We start from the raw sequence: 24711 nt of genomic DNA on the forward strand, positions 1-24711 counted from the left end.
ATAATCGGCACTGCTATTTCTACTAACAACTGTACCTTAAGAATGTGTCTGATGTCTTTAAAGTATGTCAGATAACCATGTTCAAAGAAGGCTTCTTTGGGTAGCTTCAGCCATTTCTTCTTTGGGACAAGGCTTGGACTAGATCAGCATTTTCCAGTGTGAAAGAGCAGGACTAGGTTGCTATTAAGAGAAAGGGTTCCCTGGTGCCAGGTTTCTTTGCTGAAACTTCTCAAAAACATGTGTTACCGCCCTGGCCGGTTTTGCTCAGCGGTTAGAGCATCGACCTGTGGTCCCGAGAGACCCGGGTTCGGTTCTCACTAAGGGCATGTACCTCGGTTGCAGTTTGTCCCTGGCCCTGATTGGTCGTGCGGGTCCAGCCACTCGATGTGTCCCTTTCACATCGATGTTTTTTTCTCTCTCTCTCTCTGTTCCTCTCTCTCCCTCCCACTCTACCTGAACAAAAAATGGAAAAATGTCCTCAGGTGAGGATAAATCAAACAAACAAAAAAAACGTGTTACCAGTGTGTATTGGGGATCTCCCTAGAGGCAAATAAAGCACACAGTTCCTCCCAAACAGGTTTAACCACCAGACCCTCACATGAGGAGCCCCTCACGGGACACCAGCAATGAGAAATGCTGGAGCAGATATTTTTAATGTTCCCCTGACTGCTTTGCTGCAAGGTAGTCATTATACCTGCCTATAATGTCAAGTAGCTTTTTACTATGGTGCCATCTAGTGTTCATCCATGGTCTAAACACCTAGCGTGGCCACCAGAAAGGTGGAGATTCTAAACCCCGCTGTAGAGATTTATCCTCCAGTCCCCCACCCCACCAGAGCTGGGGAACACAAGTAATTAGGATACTGAAAGATAAAGAAATCATCACCTGAGGCTACATTTTATACACATTTGGTGAGGGATCTTTTCTGTCTAAATCCTCCCTTCCGTATTCTGTTCCTCGGGGATTTGTTGCAGAGAGTCTAATCCAATCACTAACCCTTGTTCTAGAGGTATTCGTAAGGGAGAATCAGGCCACTCAGCAGGCAGTCACATTAACTGGTGCAGTTGTCTCCTCGGGCCTTCTTCCTGCAGAGGGGAAGGTAGAAAAGCTTCTGTTACTATTTGTTTCAGTGCTTTGTTGTGGGGGGTAAAATGGGGAGCAGAGCGCATAGAGGTAATAGCCTATAAAGAGATGCTCTCCTGTTTCACCAAGCGATTCTAGTTTATTCATTCCTGGGGAGTCCGAAAAAGATCACCTCGGCTGACCTTGCCCCTCCAAGGCTCCTTCTGGATGGACTGAAAGTATTTAACTGACAGGACTGGGAGTGTGTGCTGTCGGGAGTGAGATGCTACAGCTGTTTGGGTGAACAAACAATAGGTAATGTGATTTTTTAAGTTGAAATTGGAATTACATTGTGGATTTAGAGAGAGTCAAAATGAGTCACAGCTCACCTGTGTTAGATTAATTCTCAGGGTACCGAGCTATCTTCATGTGTAGACCCATGCAGAGGGGAAAGACTATTTGACAGATCCTCACTGTCAAGTTATTTAAATAAAATAAAGTGCTATGTACACTATTCACCCTCCTGGGCTACTGATTAAGTCACCCTTATATTGTGATCTCAACTGACAAATCTAAATCCCATCTAGCATCAGGCCTGAAGTCCCCATGCAGTGGTCCTCGTAAGAGCTTACCAAACCCAGCCCTTCAGGGACCACACCACAGGGGCCATGTCCTTCCCCTCCAGCTCTGCTCCCATCCCCAGGAAGGAGCCTTGCTTTTCTAGTTTTCAGTGCTTGAGGGTTTCTGCTTAAGGGGCTGGTTCTTGGTGTTTCTGAAACCAGCATGCCCCGAGATACCAGAGAGGCTGAGCCTGTGTAGAGAAGAGACAAGTGCATCTGCCCAGCTCTGTGCTGCTCTGTCACCATTTCCAAAAGCACAGCAGCTTCAACTAGAAGCCTCACCTAAGCAGCACCTTTAGCTTCTCTCCACTCATCCTCAACACTTGGCGTCACCAGACTCCAGCAAATCTCCCGCCCTTCCCTAAGGGACAAGCTCTGGTCATCATGGCCAGGAGAGCATTTTTTCTGGTTGAACTCCACCCGCTCCACCTTCCCCACCCCCAGATAAAGGGCAAAAAGACTCTGAGACCAACACTAGCTTAAATGCAGCAGTGCATATTTGCAAACTGGGATGGTCAACATCTGTATCCAGATTAAGGCTGATTTCACAGCTTCCCCCTAGAAAATGGGTAGACCTGTTCTTCCTCTCCAGCTTCGTCACCAAGGGCCTGTCATAGTTTTGCTCAAAGAAACAGTATTTGCTGAAGGGAATACTAAACATCGTTAGTTTGAAAGACATTGAATAACGTGCATTTTTTTTGTGTGTGTGCATTCCCACCCTGCTGCCCTGCTCCTTCTCATCAAGATTTGAAATGTTTCGGGGTTCTGTATCAGCCAGGGCACCCAATTAAACAACTTTGATGGGAAATCTCACCGAGTGGAGTTGATGATGTTTTTGAAAAGACGGAGACTTTTTACCCTAACTGTGATCCACACCCATGTGCCTGTTCCAGGCATTGCTCTCTCTCTGGAACCCACTCTCCATATTCACTGACCCCTCCTTCTCGGGCTTCTGCCTCTCAGTTGTGGAGGCCCTGAGGTTTACCACCTTATGGGACTTGTCTTCCTGACCAGTGCAGAGCCCACTGCTCCCTTGCTCAGGGATCACCTCAGATAAAAACAGTGTGGCCAGTGAAGAGGCTCCGGGGCAGGGACCTTTCCTCGGTGTCGGCTTCAGGCCGCACCATCCTGGCTGACTCCTGGCCCACCTGCCGGAATTTGGGGACTCAGTAGGTCCTGGCTATGCCCTGTGAGTCCTCTATTCCTGTTTCTTGCCCAAGATGTATAAACATCTCCATCACGCACCAACGTCCAGCCTTGGGGAAGAGCTTTTTTAAGGAGCATTTCCCAGATCTGGTATTATACAGAACACATTTGTGGAAATCCTACTTGGAGAATAGCTGGAACTGGTGTCATCCAACTAAATTTCAGACTTTTTAATGCTCCTTTTATTTTTACTTATTTTTTTTTCTTTATTGCTTTTTAGAGAGAGGGAGGGAGAAGGAGAGAGAGATAGAAATATCAATGAGAGAACATTGATTGGCTGCCTCCTGCGTGCCCCCCACTGGGGATCGGGCCCACAACCTGGGCATGTGCCCTGACCGGGAATAGAACTAGCGACCTCTTGGTGCCTGGGCTGACGCTCAACCACGGAACTACACTGGCCGGGCTGAATGCTCCTTTTAAAAAGCATATCTGATCATGTCATTTCTCACCCTATCTTAAAACTTTTTAATGGCTTTCTGTTCTTAAAATAAAGTCCAAAATTCTTGACAAAGCCTCCAAGGTTTGGTCATGTTCGGCCCGTGCTTGGCCTCCTGCACACCGACAACTTCCCTACTCTCGCTTATTCCCAGCCACTCTGGCTCTTGCTCCAGTCAGGGGAGCTATTCAAAAGATCTAAAAATTTGGCACACGCAGTTTAGCACCAGCCTATACAATGAGTGGCCATAGTACTGCAGCTGCAGAATTATGGGAGGTGGGTTTTTCCAGGCAGCTGGTGTTGTGGGTCACTCAGGAGGGCTCAGGACAACAGTTATTTACTGACAAACCATATGGACCTCTTTCACTTTTTAAACAAAAGAAACAGCATGATGTATGTGAATTCTCACCCCATGCCTGTGCACGTACTGAATTCCTCTGCAAAGGAACTTAGAATGAAGAAGGGCCTTCTGTTACCTAGAAGGAACCTGGGAACTCATGGGTGATCCAGGTTCCCATAGGAAGCATCCTCATGCATGACTTGGACTGTGTAACACACATCAGATAAGTAGACTCTGAAGGCATAGCAGGAAACCAGAATTAGCATTGCTGTTTTCCAGTTTCTTTCCTCAATTACTGCTTACTCAATGTGTCACCAACACACAATGCATCACAACTTGTAGAGATGCAACAAAAATAGTACTTTGGGAAACTGGCCCTTATAGCCGGACCTCTAACAGATAAGCAGAGGGTGACCACTCAGGAACCCAACTTTCAGCAGCCTTCAGAAGGCTGAACTTCAGCTTGGTGGTACTAGCTTGGTGGAGAATGCTGCCAAGCTTTTCTACAACTGGTATTGGTATTTCTACAAATGTGTTCTTTATAATTCCAGATCTGTAAAATGCTGCTTCAAAAAGAGTTCATAATCCAATGAAGGATCTGAGAAGTCCTGCAGCAAATAAAGAAATGCGGTTAAAGCATTTTCTAGCCTTATTTAACTAAATAAATAAACAAACAAAAACATTTTTCTCTGAAATATGAATTACTATCTAATGGAACAAAACTTTTAGAAATTCTGCCTTACACTAATCCCCAGAAAAACTCAGGCAGGTATTTCATTTGGGAGAAGTACTATTTTCACATTCAAGTCTTATTTGCAGAGCTCAGGGGGGGAGCAGGGGAGAGTGCTACCCAAATGCCTAAGACTGAAAAACTACCCTCTTCAGTCTGGAAAGAACCTCGTCAAACAGAAGTGTAACTTCAAGAAGGGGTTAGTGAGCATTAGATAAGGGGTGCTCTTTGCATGCCACATATTACTTATTCATATGACTGGATGCCAAGGTCTACTAGGCACTGAGGATGCAACATGAAAAAAATAGTTGTCCTTAGTGACTAGATAGCCTCAAGGCAAAAGACAAAGCCATCAAAAGGGTATTTTCAATATAGCATGGGAAGTGTTAATGATAAGTTCTGGGGTCCATGTGGTCACTAAAGAAGCTCTCCTTAGACCAGCCTGGGAATGTGGGAAGGCTTTGGGAAACTTCCCAACAAAGAGGGCCCCGAGGAAGCAAGGACAGTGGAGAATTAGGAATAAAATGTCCAATATTTCTTGAGTATGAACTTAGCACTAAGTATTGTGCTGGATACCACACTATCATTTTATTGAATCCTGACAACAACCTTGTTGGATTGGAGGCTCAGAGAAATTCAGTGATTTGCCCAAGATCACACACAGAATCATCAATGACAGTGGTATGTAAAGCACCATTGTTTCGGATTTTAAAGTAATTCTTTTCTGCGGTTCCAGCCTGAAGAAAGAACATTGAATTTGACAGTTTGCTTATGTCTGAAGCTGTCTGCACTGTAAGTTCAGGTAGTGAGGAAAACGTAAGTCCCTGGAGTAATGGAGTATTTACACAGAGACACGTGAGCCACCACAGGAAGCCACTGCACATGTAGGCACTAAGATTGAGGTCATGAGAAGCAACATCAAGAACCACCAAAGCTGCTCTTGAGGACAATGACTGTGTCTCATTCATCTCTGCATCCCATTGATTAACACAGAACCCAGCGACTAAGCAAATGTTGAATGAATGAATGAATGAATGAATGAATGAGAGACATCCTTGCCTTCTTCTCTGAAGGCAGCTAAGAATCTTAGGGCCTCTGTTAGTTTTATTCACCTGGACCCCTGGCCCAAAGGGCCCCTTCTGTCCTGAAGATTCAGAATATCTTAGAGCTCTTATCTCTCTCTGACCAATGGAATATATTTTCCAAATCAGACAGATTCTTTTCTATTGACTTATAGGAATTCTCATAGATCAAGGAAATATTTTCTTAAATATCCTGCTGCATACTATATGCTAGATACATGATGTTGGTTTAAAATCTCTTTATAGCATATACTCTCCTTCCAGAAAGATGTCTAGGTGATTGAGTTCCTACACAAGCCTCAAAGGATAACACTTGACTGCACATTGTTAGAGCTTGGAGTTGAGGCCGCTGGTGGCCGGTGGACTCACAAGTGTAGGTAGTGTGCTACATGAGGGGCAAGAGTTTTCGCTAACACCACAAGGGTCTCTGGCCCAATGAGTGGAGTTTGATAGTAATTCTTGCTACAAGTGTGAACATTACAGCCAATAATTGTGCATATGTAACAAGCTTAAATATGTTTATAGAAGATGGACCATTAGTATAAATGGTAATATGTTGTTCCCTAGCCCTACACTTGTATTTGCCTACTATGCATAAAATTAATATTTGCTCTAGTGAAGTGATTTGAACACTAACCTTGTACACGTTGTTAAGAGGCTTAGATCGGTATGCACACTTATTAAACCGTACAAAAGTACATATTAAAGCTTTTGCTCTATGTTCTCTACTGTTTCACTGGAAAGTTTTAATAGAATTGTATAAGAAGGAAAACTGAAATGGTGTTAATCTGAAAATTAATGATTCTTCTGTAAGCACTGTAGTTCAAAAGAGAGTAGCAATTAGGATGATCATTTTGTTTAAAATAGAAGGCTGCTTCTTGTTTTCAAGTATTTTAAATGTCTTTATTGAAAAATAAAGGAATAGTGATAGATTTAAAAAAATAAAATAAAACAAAAAAAAAAAAAAAGGATAACACTTGATCCTGAGCCTTCTCCCCTCAGTCACTGAAAATGAGTGATGACAGCTGACCCCTGATGAAGGGGGAACACTGAAGAGAGATCCCAAGTTGTGAGGAAGGAGTGGTCCTCAATCAAAAGTAGACTGACTTTTAGTTCCAATTTGGTTTTGCTTGAGACTAACTTATTTTGCTGATTCCTCACAACCCTTACATTTGCATCATCATTTCTATGTACAAAGTCCCTTTCCAATGACCTTATCCCATTTGATCCTCACAGCATCCCCTCAGGACAGCAGGAAAATGATCCCTTGGCCATTTGTATAGGGTAGGAAACAAAAGAGTTCACTGATTCTTTTCTAACTCAGAGCCACTTAGACGTCAGCATAGGCCTCTTCTGTCACCACCCGCTGCCTTGCCTGTCATGCTAACTACTTTAGGGGTGTGCCTGATGGGGGCTTGGACCGCGAATTCACTTCCTGAGCTCTGGACTGCAGACAACAGACCGCAGCTGCGGGTCACTTCAGCGGGGAAGGCATCACTGGAGAAATAAGGATAGCTCACTGGATCTTTAGGAAGGCTGGGAAAGCAGGCTCGCTCGGACGCCAGGAGGAAGTTCTGTGGAAGGAGAGTCTGCTGAGGATGCTGCTCCTGGGCCATCAGCATGAGCCACTGTGGCCAGGCCCCACCTGCTGGAGGGGCTGTGAAAACACCTCTCTCCACACCCTTGACTCCTGAGGGGGAGAACTCCAAGTTCCCAGCAGGAACATCTGCTTGGCCTGTCCATGCTCTGGGTACCGAGGGATGGAGAGAAGGAAACCCTGTTTCCACCCCCACAGCTTCGCTAAGGGGGGATAAAGCTGTGCCTCCGTCCTATCTCAAAGCGACCCCACATACGAAGAGTGTCTGGACACTGAGCAGTAAAGGACAGATGTCTACTAGAGATCATTTGGCTCGTTGAGTTCTATTTGAGGAATAGGTTAGATCTAAAATCTTGAGAATCATAATTGCTTCTTAAACAATAGAAAGTATTTGTGAGGAGTGGCCTCCACTGGGAGGGGCCTAGGCCCTCATCTGGGCAGCTGGCAGTGTGTCCCTAACCCTGCCTGCCTCAGTTCACCAGCGAGAGACACAGGCAAGGATGGGGTATCAACTTTGCCATGTCTGTGGACCATGAAGACTTCATTTCGAATGCTGATGACTTTCCATTTCAAGCACTTTGGGCCCCAAAGTAATTAAAAATGTCTTTCTGAGATACAGGGATTTACAAACCAATGTACCTTGTCTTGAAAAATCTGTGTAGCTCTATTGAACAGCTGCAGACGCTCCCTAACAAATGATTAAAGGGATCATTGGCTCTTTTCAGGTGAGTCCACATTCTGGTCTTTAAAAGAGATGAGGAGCAGGTCAAATGGGGCATGGTCGCCAACCTGTTATTTTTCACTTTTGAGGGGAAAGAAAAAATAGAGAAAATACCTAAGCCAAATACATGTAGAAAATGTATTGTCCTTCCCTGGATGTGACACTGCACAGGGCTTAGAGATCTAGTGGCAAAGACGATAGGTACCACCCTTACCCTCGGAGCGTTCTGAATGCACACAGTCTGGGGGGGGGTGCCAGCAGGGTGATCTGACCCAGACTGGGACCAAAAAGATATTTCTGAATAAGTGGTGTCTTACCTGGGGCTGAAAAGCTGTATACAGGCCCGGCAGGGGGCAGGGCGGGGGTGAGGGGGAGCAGGAGATCAACATGTCTGGTGGCCCAGAAAACAGGGAGAGTACACCATGAGAAGGGCAATGAGGATGTGGAGAGTGAGAGGGAATTTTGGGAGAAGGGAGATTAGTGAGGGAGGAGGCTCATCCTTCCAGGAGAATGAGGATGCAAAGGCAGCAGGACCTTGTGGGAAGGTTTGAAGCGGAGTGGAGGTCGCAGTCCTCAATTCCAACATGGGAGGGGGCTTCCCCACACTGACAAGCAATTTTCCAGCTCCAGCTGGGTCTCCTACAATTGAACTCAAACCTCACACTGTCTAGCCGGAGACAGCGTCAGATCCCACAGGGTAAGGGCTCAGTCCTACAAGTCTGCGCACCCCACCCCTGGGCCACATCAGATGCCGGTCTCATGTCCCCATTATCACCAGTGCTTCTGATCCGCCCTCTATAGACTGGAGCAGCCCTGTCTTTGGGATTACAGAATTCAGAAAAATATTTTACTTATTAGATCACCGGTTTATTATAAAAGGATATAACTCAGAAATAGCCGGATAGAAGAGACGCGAAGGACAAGGTATGAGGAAGAGGCACAGAGACTCCATGTCCTCTCTAGGCACACTTGCTCCACCCAGAAACTCCTCACACCCTGTCCTTTGGGGTTTTATGGAGGCTTCATTACACAGACACAACTGATTAAACCATTGGCCATAGGTAGCTGATTCGGTCTCCAGCCTCTCTCCTCTCCCAGGAGGTCTGAGGGTTGGAACTTTTAGTCCCAATCCTCCAAGTGCATGGTTGGTTTTCCTGGCAACCAGCCCTTATCCTTAGGTACAGTCTAAATGTTACATCACCAACATAACTAAAGACACCTCATCACTTAGGAAATGTCAAGGGTTTTAGGAGTTCTGTGTCAGAAATGGGGATGAAGATCAAATATTTATTTCTTATTGTAAAACACAACATCAAACTAGGGAATTATGAGGCTTACTTGGAAACTGGGGGAAAAAAAAACAAAAAACAGTAACTTTGAAATCAGGCAGACCTAAGGTCCAGTCCTAGCTTTACCTGTTGCTAACTGTGTGGTCTTGGTCAAGTTGTTTAAACTTTCTGAGTCTCAGAATTTTGCCCTGTGAGATCATAGAAATCAGAGGACATACCACATTGGAAATACACAATAAATATCTCTTCCCCCTTCCCCCTCCCACACTAAATTCAGTCAATTTGTCCAGAATTGATCACAAGGGGCTTGCTGAATTACTACTCCTGGGGCTTACTTAGGTCATGTAAAATCCAGGAGAGATTCCCAGGAAAATTGGTGGTGGTTGAATTTTGAAGCCGACTAGGAATTGTCATTTGAAGAGAACAACAGTCTTGTTCCAATTACAAGCAAGCTTGGCTTTGGTTGTGCTGAGTTTCCGCTGCTTTGTCCACACTACATTCTTCCTACCCAACGGGCCCCGCCTAATTAAGGTTTCCTTATAATAATTTTCCATGTCAAACGGCTCTAAAGGCAAAATGGAGAAACTTCTATTTATATTTCTGCCAATTAAAATGCATTTATGGCCCTGGCCAGTTTGGCTCAGCAGTTAGAGCATCAGCCTGCGGACCACAGAGTCCTGGGTTTGGTTCCCACTAAGGGCACCTACCTCAGTTGCAGTTTGTCCCTGGCCCTGGTTGAGGTCATGCAGGTGGCAACCAGTTGATGTGTCTCTTTCACATCCATGTGTTTCTCTCTTCCTCCCTCTCTCCCTCCCATTCTATCTAAAGATAAATGCAAATATATCCTCAGGGGAGGATTATTAATTAATTAATTAATTAATTAAAATGCATTTGTGAATGGCCTTCTGTGGGCCTAGCATTATGCAGAACACACACGAGCATGTATACACGCACACTCATGCCCACATCCTCACTCCACACAGTTCATGAAGAGCAGTGAAGTTAAAGAATGCATCCAAAGTGATAAATTAAATGGAGACCTGGATATTTAGCTGCCCTTTTCTTTCTTTCTTTCTTTCTTTCTTTCTTTCTTTCTTTCTTTCTTTCTTTCTTTCTTTCTTTCTTCTTCCTTCCTTCCTTCCTTCCTTCCTTCCTTCTTCCTTCCTTCCTTCCTTCCTTCCTTCCCTCCCTCCCTCCCTCCCTCCCTCCCTCCCTCCCTCCCTCCCTCCCTCCCTCCTTTCCTTTCCTTCCTTCCTTCCTTCCTTCCTTCCTTCCTTCCTTCCTTCCTTCCGACCCAAGGATATTTTTCTATTTCTCATCAGATAGAGTGGGAGGGAGAGAGAGAGAAGGAGGAAGAGAACCATTGATGTGAGAGGGACACATTGACTGCTTGCCTCCCACACAACCCGACCACAGCGGGGTCGAACCGCAACCGAGGTATATGCCCTTAACCAGAATCAAACCCACGACTCATTGGTCCATGGGACAACGCTCTAACTGCTGAAACAAACCGACCAGGGCTAGCTGCCCTTTTCTTATACATTTTTCTAGTTTTTTCATATACTGTGATATGAGCCTACTATAATAAATGAGCCTAGTACCATAACTATCACATTGCAACTGAGGTTATTTCCTGCTAGTCCACAAGATGGCAGTAAAGGATTTTGCACAGACTGTGTATACCAGTGGTGTCTGGTCCCTGTTGATTGTATTTGACCACAGTGTTAAAATGCTAGACCTCAAAATATAATTCAAGGAATGAAAAGTAAATTCAAATCTGGAAGTAGAATTTGTGACTTTGTTACTTTCTCTAACAAAGCCATAGAACCAGCCAACAGACCTAAGAGCCAGGATGGCTTGAGAAAGCTCAAAATGAGAAATGTTTCTTTCTGAACATAGAGATGGAATGATTCTCCTGCCTGAGGGAAAGAAAGAGGGGTCAGTGAAGGATCAATAGTCAGTCTTCCATATAATGTAATTCCTTGTAATTTCTCTATGTTCAAATCTACCCTGGAGGGAAAGTTTCCTGCTGGACCATGTTAGAAATGATGCTGTGATCCCAACTACAAAAGCATTTATTGCCAGTAGCTCTCATATTTCATGTGCACCAGAAGCTGCAGTAAACTATTGCTATCTTCTCATGTATCATTATTATTATTATTCTGGCACATTTATGATAGAATTAAGGAGGATGGAAACCGCATTTTTCTTTCATTTCTTTGATCTGCCTCTGTCTGTATTCAGCATACATGGACATGAGTCAGGTGTCCCTGGAATCATGAACATCCCAGAAAAGCACCCTCCTTCTGTATCTAACATAAATGTAAAGGAGTGTTCATTAGCATCTCCTTTGTGTGTAGTAGACACTTTTTAAAATTCAAAAAGATTGCCCGGCCAGTGTGGTTCAGTGGCTGAGCATCGACCCATGTACCAAGAGGTCACCAGTTTGATTTCTAGTCAGGGCACATGCCCAGGTTGTGGGCCAAATCCCCAGTGGGGGACATGCAGGAGGCAACTAATCAATGTTCTGTTTCAACAATGTTTCTTTCTCTGTCTTTTCCTCTCCCTTCCTCTCTAAAATCAATAAAGAAAAAAAAAATTAACTCAAAAAGGTGTTTACGTCAAACATAAACATTTTAGATTCAGCTTCATATACCTCTCTCTGGTTTTAAAGTCATTTGGGCACTTGTCCACGCTGCCCTGATTTCTCTGTTTCCCTCCCTCCTGACCTCTCTTCTTCTTTTTTTTTTTTTTTTTTTTTAATCCTCACCCGAGGACATTTTTCCATTTTTTGTTCAGGTAGAGTGGGAGGGAGAGAGAGGGAACAGAGAGAGAGAGAAACATCGATGTGAAAGGAACACATCGAGTGGCTGCCACCCGCACGACTGACCAGAGCCGGGGACAAACCGCAACCAAGGTACGTGCCCTTAGCGGGAACCGAACCCGGGTCTCTCAGGACCGCAGACCGGCGCTCTAACCGCTGAGCCAAACCGGCCAGGGCTTGACCTCTCTTCTTTAATCATGTACTACCTTCAAATTCTCCAGCATTTTTTATTAAAAAAAAAAAAAGAGTGTAACTATCATTTTTGCTTACTTGCAAAATACTCTCCTTTCTTCTCTGGTGGCTCACATTTGTATTTTCTAAACTTGGTTTCTTCTCTGAGAATAATTCTGATACAAGCTATTAAGATCATGTATCTTTCATTCCCTTTCTAATATCTACTTAAACCTTCTGTTAGAAAATAAGATATCCCACGGTTTATTGATTTGCCCACCCCTGTCAACAACAAACTCTGTAGGAGTTTTCAGTGCCCAGGTTATTTTGCTATGAAGATGTAGTGGTGACCAAGCCCTGCATCTGTCCTCGAGATGCTTGTAGATGTCCCCTGCAGCAAGGGAGTTCCACAGAAGAGGCAGAACCTGACCTGGCGGTTTGGGGAAGACTTATGCTCTCCTTAGGAATGGGCACTGTCTCAGCATCTCCCCTTGAGGCTAAGGTAGACCAGGTTTTCATCAGACCACAAATGAGGAGCCTGAGGTCCAGTGCAGAGAAGGAAAGTCAGGTGCTCAGGAATCCTGCACAGCCCGAGTGAACAAGACGGGAGATACAGACCAGTCAGGCCTCTGAATCCCAGGCTGGGGAATTTGAACTCCAGACTCTGGTAGGAAGAGTTCTCAGGCACAGCCACTCGATGCAACCTGAGGAAATCCTGACCCCCTCACTTCTCTGTAAAGTAAAAGGAGGGAAACTTATGATTTCCAAGTCCCTTCCAGCTCCATCATACCAGGAGTGTACACAGGTGGGCATAGTACAGTGGTGAGTATGCGAAACAGTTTTTCTTATATTATTTATTAATTGTTGTATTATTTATTATTATTATCAGCCTATTTGTGCCCACCCCTGTATATGTTTAAGAGACCCTTGGGTGCTAAAAGGGAGGCCCTGAAACTTTTCTGACAATTACTTTATAATTAATTACTTTAAAGTTTTCCTTTGAAATAATAAGAATTTAAAAAATAAAAATTGAAGCCATGCATTGTCCGAGTCCATTGGTTAGAATTTAACCATCAGACTCAAGTCTAAATCCCCTGATGTAGCTTTTTTCTGACGTTCCAACCTCATCTTTAACCCCACCCCCTTTCTCCATTATCTAACCACATTTAACATTGTATCCTCTTCAAACACTCTCCCCCAGCCCACCTCTTCTCCTGAATAACTCTTCTATTTATTCTTCAGATCTCACTTGTTACACTCTCTAAATGCCTGCTCTCATAAAGCCCACTTCACCCTCCCAAAACTCAAAAATGCCTTCAGGTTAGGGCTTCCTAATGCACTCATATACCCAGTATTTCCTTATCACAACATCTCCCGTGCTCATTTGTAACAATATATTTAATAACCCATTCTCTTTACTAGATTGTAATCTGGAACAATGCCTCTCTTGTCCTGGCACATAAAAGATATAAATATTTAATGACTGAATGAATAAAGTTGGGTTATTATTTTAAGTCAGTAGATTCTTTGTATAAACATAATAAAATAACACACAGCCAGTAATACGTGGCATCGTGCATCTCTATTATGCAGGGCATGGTGGTAGAGACTGTCCTTATAGGTTGACCCTGGAAGGGTTACCAACTGACAGGAATGTGTACAACCTAACTATGCCTCAAGAATGTTTACAGGACTGTCCAGCATCCCCCAAATAAAAATGTAGTTATGTCTTCTGTATAACAACCACTAGAGGGCAATGAAAGCAAACGTTGAACTTCTATTAAAGGGAAAATAGAATTATTTTTTAAATTTTTCTTATTCAAATTTGAACAGATGATCTTATGTCTGGGGTAGTTTTAGGACTTGTATGCTGTCGCTTCTGTGATTACAGGCTTGGTAGGTATAATTACCTTTCTAATATGATATTAAAACCTAGATTATCTGTGATAATCACACCACCTTACATTTTGTACATTATCTCATCTGAACTTCCCAGAAAACTAGCAGGGAATATAATCTTGTCCAATTTTCCAATAAAGACACTGAGGTTCAGAGGTATTAAAACAGTAAGTAGCCATAAGAAGGCAAACTATTGGCACAAACCCTATAATTACTAACTGACTACTTATATTTTCCCGGCATATAAAAGTTCTTGCTAAAATAGTCTGGGAAAATACAACCCCTAAAATTAATTGTACCAGTTTGAATGGAAATATACGGCAGCATCTCCTTAGAAGATCTTCTGGCTTTAGATGACTACAAGGCAGCCATCTGATGATTTTGCCAAAATATCTACCTAGAACCTATTTACAGAACTGTACCTAGGAAAAAGACACCCTTCTTTCTGGACCCCACCCTGGTTAGATGCTTCTTAGGATTATATGTCTCATTCTAGTTGCTACATTTATTGAAAAGGAATTTAGAATCAACAGATTAGGGTTAGTGCATATGGTCTATGACAGGGTGAAAGGGGAGTTGGGGTGTCCTGAAGAAGACAAGACCAGGGCAGACGGAGTTAGATACAGTGATGCTTAAATGTGTTAGCTCTGGAGTCAGAGAGTGGGTCTCCCTTGGCATACACACTAAAAATAAGCAACCAGTAATCCCAGGAATCTGGGTCGGCCTGTTTGCATGTAAAATATGGAAACCAACACATGTTTGTAAAACAGTCCCTCTAGGATTCAGTTACTAGAGAAGAAACTCCTCCACTGCCGCAGTCTGAGCAGACATGAGAGGTCCTGCCTGCAAGCCCCTGTGAGCCCACGCGAGGTGGGCATGGGCCTGCACAGCTGCCCAGGCGAGGTGAGGGGAACGAAAACACTCAGTGGTGCCCTGGCCAGTTTGGTTCAGCGATGGGAGCATCAACTTGCAGACCAGAGAGTCTGGGGTTCGGTTCCTGTAGGGGCATATACAAAAAATAAAAAACCCTCAGTGGCTTCCTCTCCTTGCGCTCAGTGAGTGGGCCTCCAATCTCTTCCTCCACCTGTTGGGTGAGCCGTCGGGAGCTGGGCAGTCCTGCAGGCTGGTGGAGAGCAGGTGCTGTAGGAGGGGGTTTCCTTCCCTTGGGATGGCGCTGGGAGCCTTGCAGGTGACAGGTCTCCCTCCGGCTCCTCTGGCCCTTCACCCCTATCTCCAAGATGGCAACTGTCAAGTGTGAATTTATGACACATTTCACTTCTGAGGAGATCGTTCACCACAATAAGGTCTCCGTCATAGGAGCTGAATCAGTTGGCACAGCCCATGCTATCACCATGTTATTAGAAGGCTTGAGTGATGAACATGCCTTTGTGGATGTTGATGAAGCAAACAGAAGGGTGGGGCAGAGGGTCCTAAACGTGGCAGTCCTTGCATGAAAATGCCAAATACTGTTGCCAGCAAAGATTTCCTCGTTACTGAAAACACCTATTTAGTGATTATCGCAGCAGGTGCATGCCAGAGAAAAGGAGAAATACGCCTTAATTTAAAATAGGGAACTGTGGTCATGTTTAAATTAATAATTTCCAATATTACCCAGAATGGTGTGTGCCACAAACTGCTTATTGTCTGCAATCCAATGACCAAACTAACTTGTGTAGCTTGAATTTAGTGTATTTCCATAAAACCGGGTCATTGACAGTGTCTGACTGCCTGTTTTCGTTTCTTGATTGAACCATTGTGAAAGCTGTCATGGGTGGATCCTTGGAGAGCACTGAGACTCCAGTGTGTCTTTGTGAAGTGGAGTTAGTATGGCTGGTGTCCCTCTGAAGGACCTGAACTCAGATGAGAACTGATCAAGATCCTGAGCGGTGGAAAAATATCTACAAAGATTGCCAGTGTTGATGAATTATTAAAATAGTGGGCAATACATCTTGGACCATTGGCCTATCTGCAGTTGATTTAGTGCAAAATTTTAGAAGAGGACATTTATTTTCCACCTTCAGTAAGGGCCCCTATAGAATACATGAAGAAGTATTCCTCTTGAGAATGATATTATAGATCCCACAGAGGTAAAGCTGAACGCTGAAGAGAAGGCATTTGAAAGGAGTGCAGAAACACTGGGGAATTCAGAAGGAGCTCAAGCTTTAAAGCTGTTTAAAGCTACCATTTAAAGTTATTAAAGAAGCCCTGGCCATTTTGGCTTAGCGGTTAGAGCATCTGCCTGTGGTCCAGAGAGACGCGGGTTTGGTTTCCGCTAAGGGCATGTACCTCGGTTGCAGTTTGTCCCTGGCATTGGTTGGTCATGCTGGTGGCAGCCACTCGATGTGTCCCTTTCACATCGATGTTTCTCTCTCTCTCTCTTCCTCTCTCTCCCTCCCACTCTATCTGAGCAAAAAAATGGAAAAATGTCCTCGAGTGAGGATAAAAAAATAAATAAATAAATAAATAAAGTTATTAAAGAAGAGATTATGGATACGGGACATTCTATGTTAAGCTTTTGAATAAACTTGAAACTGTGAAAGTTGCAAACAGGAAAATGAGTTGAGTGACTCCCCTATTAATTTAGCCCTCCAGCTCTTTTATTTAGCATCCAGATGCTGGGTGACACTTATTTTTCACAATTCCTAAGTGACTGCATCAAAGGAGGTGTTTTTGATACCTCTAATGTACAACACCCATACATTACTGCTAAATACAAACACAAACCATTTACAAAGCACCTGGGGGTAGGGAGTTGGAAGGAATCCTTTGCTTAGTTTTGAGGATGGAGGAAGTAAATGCCCTTTACTTACTAGGAAGAGTTTCATAGAAGAAGTAGGATCTGAATTGGGCTTCCCAAGGCCAAGGTGACCATGTGCCATGGGGCTGTCAACAAGACAGAGGGTTTCCAGCCGAGCAGACGAGAGGGCACAGATGGAAGTTCAAAAGCTACTATCTACCTAAGGTTCTGACCAGAACACTAGCAGTACTTGTCTCAATAGCTGCTTTTGAAAACCTGAAACCTGTGCCCAGCAGACAACTTTCCTGCTCCATTTTAGTTTCCTTTGAACATTTTAAACACTTTTTCTCCCACATATCCTCACACTTCTCCTACACACTCCCAGTCCTCCATCTTTCCCACCTAGATAGCCAAAAAAAAAAGTCTCTCCTTCTCTCTTTATACTAATTTCCTCTAATCTTTTGCTTAGTAATGTGTCACAGTGAGAACAAGTTTCAGCTCATTACTTGGCAGTCTTAATGCTGTTCCCTTAAAATAGTTAAAGATTTGCTCTTTTCCTTAATAGCCACCAATAAATATGGATTTTATAGCCTTTACCCCACTGCCTGAGGCTGAAGTTTTCACAATATCAAACTTAAACTCGAACTTTCTAAAACTGCGCTGGAAAAGAGAACCATGCAGATTTATTTTACTATTTCTCCCTTAATCTAAAAGCAAATCAAATGGATTTTACTCATTAAACATTTTTTAAACCAGGAAATACCCCCCCCCCAAAAAAAATTTTTTTTTAAATTTTACATGCCATTCACATTAAAAAGTACAAAATTGAAATTTGCTTTTAGTCATATCAGTAGTAGTATTAGGTTGAATCATATGCAATTCACACTTTTGTAGGTCGAGCCTAATACTGGCAGTTGTGTATAGTTCAAACTAATGTGGAATCTTATCTATCTAGCACCCACAGAATCCTCACAGTTGTCTTGGTCCTAGAACTCTTGGATAGAGGTTATAGCCATAGATGATGGTACTTAAAGAATACTCAGAGATTTTAGTACAAAAAAAGCTACCTCTATTGATTTACTTACTTGAAAAGGATGTTAAATAACAAAAGAAGATTTTCCAACTTTTAATATTGAAAACAATAGCCATCATTCACTGAGTAGGGGTTTTTGTTTTGTTTTGTTTTGTTTTTATCCTCACCTGAGGACAATTTTCCATTTTTTGTTCAGAGAGAGTGGGAGGGAGGAAGGGAGGGAGGTGGGGGGGGAGAGAGAGAGAGAGAGAGAGAGACATCGAGTGGCTGCTACCCGCACAACCCAACCAAGGCCAGGGACAAACTGCAACCGAGGTACGCACCTTTAGTGGGAACCGAACCCGGGTCTCTCTGGACCGCAGGCCGATGCTCTAACCGCTGAGCCAAACTGGCCAGGGCTGAGTAGGTTTTTATATGCATCATCTTATTCAGTCCTCACTTTAATGCTGCAACTCTTGAAGTAGGTTTTCCTATCATCATGTCATAGATATGAAAATTGAGTCTCAGGATCACAGAGCAGATAAGAGACAGTGCCCAAATTTCAAACCTGAATCTGCTGGAAAAAATTCACAGTCCAAAGAGGGGAGTGAGGAGCAAAGAAAAAGAGATAAGGGAGGGGAGGGAGGGAGGGAGGGGGAGGGAGGGGGAGGGGGGAGGGAGGAGGGAGGGGGGAGGGAGGAGGGAGGAATAAACTTTGACTTGCTACAATTAGGCCTTTAAATGAAATTCTATAAAGTAGGAGATCCTCTTATAGACCCAGAGCTCCTCAAGAACAGAAGCTGTATCTAAATAATGTTGGCATCTTTGGGGTATGGCATAAGATCTGAAACACAGCAAATCCCAAATAAATGCTTCTAGAATGAATGTTTGAATGAGTAAATAAATGGATGACTTTTATAATGGAAGGAGGCAAAAGAGGTACTTAGCTGTTTGCAAAATTAAACATCTTACAGTGTCTATGTATTTAACCACATGATTGAATCACAGAATCATAACTCTGAATGGGACCTCATAGGCTCCCTTGCACAATATTTGTTTGTGTAGTAAATCAAGGAACTAAAGCACAAAATTCCAAAGCTAACTGGTAACAGAAGCTAGAGCTATATCCATTGAACATTCTTTAAAATATACCTATCCCTGGATTTTGCTACCTATTGGGACATGAAAGCACTAATATAAACCACTGAACTATGCTAACTTCTTTGTAGTTTGATACATAGGATATATATGTATGTGAGTATACATATACATACATATAAATAAATGCAGAACAATTTACTTTAAGGAAATACTAAAGTTAATTGTTTCAATTGCACATTGCAATTGATAAAGATCAACATTAGCCAGGAATTTCTAGATGGCAGAAAACCAAAGACACGTTCTTTTCTTTGAGAAGCACCCATTTATTAATTCTCAGGTGGATTAGTGTTTCAGAAAGGAAACTACATGGCCAGACACTCATAAGCCAGGAAAAAAGAGAAAAGCAAAAAAAACTTTTTGTACATATGACATATGCTTTTACATACATTATCCTAAAAAACACACTGTACAATTATACCTATATTGTCTCAGTGATTTATACTTTTTGTGCACGTTTATTTTTGTCTTCGTTGAAAAAGCCACGCCTTATTCCTAGTTTACCTGACTTTCTCATTACACCTAACTTTGAGAAGAAGCAATATTTACAACTGCTGCATTTCCTGCATTTGGCTGGTATGCACGCATAATCATCTATGATCTAACACGATATTCGTGGTTTTCTGTCACACATGTCTCTAGTGGACTTTTCCTGACCACTTCCTTAACCTTGCATTTTGTATCTGAGGTACACACTAAAATTATATAGACACAGTGATGTTCACGCTTTGAAGAGGGGATGAGTTGATAGCAAAGGCTGGGTCACAAATGGAGGTGATGTAAAGCTTGAGCTATGCACAGATCCAAAAGCCCCAAGTTAAGCTCTTGTTGACTGACTGGTCTAATCAAGGACAAAGGGACAGATGGGGAGACCACATTGAGGTTAGGACGTTCAGCTTGTGATGACAATGTTCAGGAGTTTGAACATTCACTCAGTTCCTTGCTATGCAGCAAGGCTCCACATTAGACAGAAACAAATGGGTTTGGGGGAAAAAATTGTTTTACAGCGGCTCCAGGGCTCTGTAAATTCTAGGGAGCTTCCCCGGACACCCAACATAGAAAAACCCTAACTTAAAGCTTGTCCCTGACTTAGAGACACAGAGCATTAAATATAAACAAGACAGCCTGAGGTGGCATTTCAGAATGCAAGCAGAGATCATTTTATTTCCGTTGGAGTATAAGCTCCTCGGGTTTACCAATATTTGACAGCCAACCCGATGTTTTAGTTGTATTAACGGAATGAGAATACTTTTTATTTTTTTATTAGCATAATTATAGGGTTCTCACAGCAAGTCAGTTTAGACTTCAGAAGGGCAGCACAATTCCAGAAACTCTGTGCTAGGTGGTAAACACGGTAAGTGGTAGGCTGTCTTTCCAGCAGAGCAGGAGAAATCAACCAGAGAATGGAAAAAAAAGGATAGAGCAGAAAGTCTAGGCAGATCGCAGATCGGTCAGAGGGAGGGGTAGGAGAAAGGCGAGAGAGATCAGCACAGGAGGAGGAAATAGACAGCCGCAGAGAAAAGGTAAGGAAGGCAGAACCAGGGAGTGGAGTCACAGCCGCAGATGCAAGAGCTCAGGAGAGGATCACAGAGGTGAGACCAGAGGCTGAGGGTGGGGGGAGGGGAGCGAGAAACAGTGGCTGGTGATCAAGGGACCCCACCTCTGCAGGGCAGTGTTTGCGTTAACTTTTCCAGGTGGCTAAGTGCTTGGCAGAAGAGTAAATTGCAAAAGGAAGCTGCATGCAACGCTAAACCATAAGGGTAAAAGATCGAGGAAGGCATTTTAAAGAATCCGGAATTGTGCCTCTGGGTTCCATAGAACTCCCAGTGCCAAGAACAACAAGGGCGAGTCATGTATATTTTATTCTGATGCTGCCAACTGTTAGGGCAGTGAATGCAGTTTGAGAGTTCCAGGTCCGAGTTTCAGACAGCCTCCAGTGCTGCTGCTCCTTCCCCGGTCCCCATGCTTATTGATTGCTTGCTGGTCGTTCTCACAAGATGTGGCAAAGCCTGCAGCCCCACTTTCATGGAACTGACCCAGGTGTGGAGTGAAGTACAGTTCAAGGAGGGAGCTGGGTGGGGAGGCGCTGAACTTGGCCATAGGGATATGAAAGGCTTTGATATTGATTCAGATACTGGGGGTGGGGGGCTCAGGGGGGATTGTTGAGCCCTCTGTAATGTCCTAAGTGGCAGAAGGGCTGAGAGGGGCTGGCCCCTGCACCCTGCACTGACCAATTGGGGTTGAAGGGAGCAACCCCTAGGGAGCAGGACTGGAAAACCTGCCTGTAGGGGACTGTTAATGAAAATGGCAAAGCAAAGTGGCCCACAGTGATGACAGGAGCTGGCAGGAGCTGGAGCTGCTGTTAAAAAGGCGTCCTCTTGTGATATCATGGTGAAGGGAGCTTGGTTTGGGGGGGCACTGATTCAGCAGCACCTCAGCATAGGTGGCGTCAAGGTTATTACCTGCAGACCTGAGGATGCAGGAAGCCAGTGTTGTAGGAGGGGCGGCATAAGTGTGTGTGTGTGTGTGGGGGACAACACAGTCCGTGTATCACACAGACACAACTCTTATCCCAGCTCTGATGTTGCAGAAGCTTTTAAACTCTCTGTGCCTCAGTTTCCTCTTTTTAAAAGTTGAGCTCAGCTAAGTCCTTGGGAGGATTCGCAATAACAAACTCAGCACAGTACCCTTTTGCTCAATATTTGCTTCTTTGTATATTGTTTTTATTAGTAACCACCCCCCGTCCACATTTAAATATCTGGTTCCAGACAGATTGAAGAAACCCGGTTTCACTGGACTGTTTCCCTCTTTATTCCCTCTCTTTTTCTTTTTCTTTTCTTTTTTTCAATTTTGTTCTCATGTTTCTCTTTTCTCCTCCTTCCCATTATTTACTGAGCTTTTACTTTGTGCAAGGAAGTGAACCAAGGTGGTGGAACATGATTTCGTGGTGTTTTTGTTCTTTAACTCGGGGAGTGTGGCTTTTCAGCTCTGTTCACATCCGGAGCTCCACAATGAACCATGGAAACTCAGACTTCGCTGGGGAGCTGCTTTAAGGAGTGGCATTCTCTGAGCTAAATTAGGAGGGCTAGGAGGAGGGAATTGGTTGTAATTAGGAGAGATTTAAATGACTGAAAATACATTCCTGACTATGTAGATGGAAAATTTTCTGATGCTTACGGTGTTCCCTTGGGACTGATGGTAAAAGACTGCGCACAGTCTTGGCTGCTTTTATGAAGCCCTGATATACATTGGAGAGAGCAAAGAAAGTAATGGAGACATGATTCTAGAGGGTAACTGTTCTTCCACGCTCTTGATTTTATGAAGCTCATCTTCTCAGAAGAGTTTTGAACGGATGTTGTTGCTTCTTGTGGGTCTCCGATTGGCCAGAAAGATGTTTTATGAAATCATTGACTCTTCGAGGGAGGGCAGTATGGTATGTGGTCCGGCTAGCACTGCTCGAAAGAGACCACATTCAGGAGGGCAGCTCCAGCAGGAAAACCCCGCCCTAGAAGGAAAGTCAATGCCCTGCCCTCCTTTTCAGGGTCCTGCATGTCTCCTCCATTCATTCGTCTTTCATCCCTTCCTCTTCTAGTTTGTCTCCTTATTATCAGCCACTGTAATTGGTCACCAAGTCCTTCGTGCACTGGTTAATAATGCTTTTTTAGAGGAATAGGAGTTTTGTGAACCTTAAAGCCTTTTCAAAGGAGAGGAAGAGATACATCAGGCACATGTAATTATAATCACCCCCACTAATAATCTATGAGAAAGGGAATTTATGTCACATCCTAGGAATACAAGAAGACTAACACTGAGATTGGTCCTAGTCTCACAAGGTTTACAGTCTAATTGGTGACATTTATTCATAAAAGGGTAATTTTTTATTTATTTATTTTTATTTATTTATTTTTTTAATGAATTTTTATTTATTTTTTTGTTACAGATATTTTAACTTTTTACCCCATTTGCACCCCCCATCCCACCCCACCTCCGCCCCGTCCCCGGCTTAGTTGTCCATGTCCATTGGTCATGCATACATGCATATAAGTTCTGTGGTTTATTTCTTCCCACCCCCCCACCCCCCTATCCCCTCTTCTGAGGGATGTCAGTCTGTGCCCTACTTCCATGTGTCTGGGTCTACTGTATTCCTCAGACTGTTATGTTCATTATATTCCGTATATAAGAGAGATCATGTGGTATTTGTCTTTTTCTGCTTGGCTTCTTTCACTTAGGATAATACTTTCCAGGTCCCTCCATGTCGTCTCAAAGGATAAGAGATCTTTCTTTCTTACCGCTGCATAGTACTCCATTGTGTATATGTACCACAGCTTTTTTATCCATTCGTCTACTGATGGACACTTGGGCTGTTTCCAGATCTTAGCTATTGTAAATAGTGTTGCTATGAACATGGGGGTACATATATTCTTCCTGATTGGTGTTTCAGGCTTCGTAGGGTATATTCCCAACAGTGGGATCACTGGGTCAAATGGGAGTTCAATTTTTAATTTTTTGAGGTAACACCATATTGTTTTCCATAGTGGCTGCACCAGTCTGCATTCCCACCAGCAGTGTATTAGAGTCCCCTTTTCTCCACACCCTCGCCAACACTTGTTGTTTGATGATTTGTTGATGGCAGCCATTCTGACAGGTGTGAGGTGATACATCATTGTTGTTTTAATTTGCATCTCTCTGATGATTAGTGATGTTGAGCATTTCTTCATATGTCCCTTGGCCATTTGTATGTCCTGTTTGGAGAGGTGTCTATTCAGCTCCTCTGCCCATTTTTTAATTGGGTTCTTTGTCTTCCTTTTGTGGAGTTGTATGAGCACTCTATATATATTGGAAATTAACCCCTGATCTGATACATCATTGGCAATGATGTTCTCCCATACAGTGGGTTGCCTTTCCATTTTGATGATTGTTTCCTTTGCTGTGCAGAAGCTTTTTAGTTTGATGTAGTCCCATGTGTTCATTTTCTCCTGTATTTCTGTTGCCTTAGGTGATGTATCAATGAAAATTCTGCTCCGTATGATGTCCGAAATTTTGTTGCCTACATTTTCTTCTAGAATTTTTATGGATTCACGGGTCACATTTAAGTCTTTTATCCATTTCGAGTTTATTTTTGTGTATGGTGTAAGTTAATGGTCTAGTTTCATTTTTTTGCATGTAGCTGTCCAATTTTCCCAACACCATTTGTTAAAGAGGCTGTCTTTACTCCACTGTATGCTCCTGCCACCTTTGTCAAATATTAATTGAGCGTATTGCCTTGGGTACATTTCTGGGTTTTCAGTTCTGTTCCACTGGTCTATATGCCTGTTCTTGTGCCAGTACCAGGCTGTTTTGGTTACAGTCGCTTTGTAGTATAACCTGATATCTGGTATGGTGATCCCACCTACTTTGTTCTTCTTTTTCAAGATTGCTGTGGCTATTCAGGGTCTTTTTTGGTTCCATATGAACTTTTGAAGTATTTGTTCTAGTTCTATGAAATATGTCGTTGGTATTTTGATGGGGATTGCATTGAATCTATAGATTGCTTTGGGTAGTATGGACATTTTAATGATGTTAATTCTTCCAATCCATGAACAGGGTATGTGCTTCCACTTTTTTATATCTTCCTCTATTTCTTTTTTCAATGACCTGTAGTTTTCTGCAAATAGGTTCTTTACTTCTTTGGTTAAGTTTATTCCTAGGTATCATAATTTTTTTGGCGCGATGGTAAATGGGATTGTTTTTTCAGTGTCTCTTTCTGTGAGTTCATCATTGGTGTACAAGAATGCCGTCGATTTCTTGACGTTAATTTTGTATCCTGCTACTTTGCCAAATTCATTTA

At 43.2% G+C, this 24711-nt stretch overlaps 1 protein-coding gene and 1 non-coding gene across 6 annotated transcripts in view; both read left to right on the plus strand.

Annotated features, from left to right (window-relative positions):
* Positions 1-24711, plus strand: part of DLG2 (discs large MAGUK scaffold protein 2) — a 1351614-nt gene that overhangs the window by 999639 nt on the left and 327264 nt on the right. Inside the window, exon 1 of one of the 5 annotated variants that reach the window (XM_036258407.1) lies at positions 20431-20476. The exons of the other annotated variants lie outside the window; for them this stretch is intronic. The gene's annotated coding sequence lies outside the window, so the exon portion shown is untranslated. Of the gene's footprint in view, positions 1-20430; positions 20477-24711 lie in introns of those variants that run through there. 5 annotated transcript variants of the gene reach the window in all.
* Positions 5793-5946, plus strand: LOC118629147. The gene has a single exon (XR_004959390.1). It is a non-coding gene; the product is annotated as a small nucleolar RNA SNORA62/SNORA6 family (small nucleolar RNA).

The sequence above is a fragment of the Molossus molossus genome, unplaced genomic scaffold (assembly GCF_014108415.1).
Source record: "Molossus molossus isolate mMolMol1 unplaced genomic scaffold, mMolMol1.p scaffold_m16_p_13, whole genome shotgun sequence".
In the NCBI taxonomy this organism is placed as follows: Eukaryota; Metazoa; Chordata; class Mammalia; order Chiroptera; family Molossidae; genus Molossus; species Molossus molossus.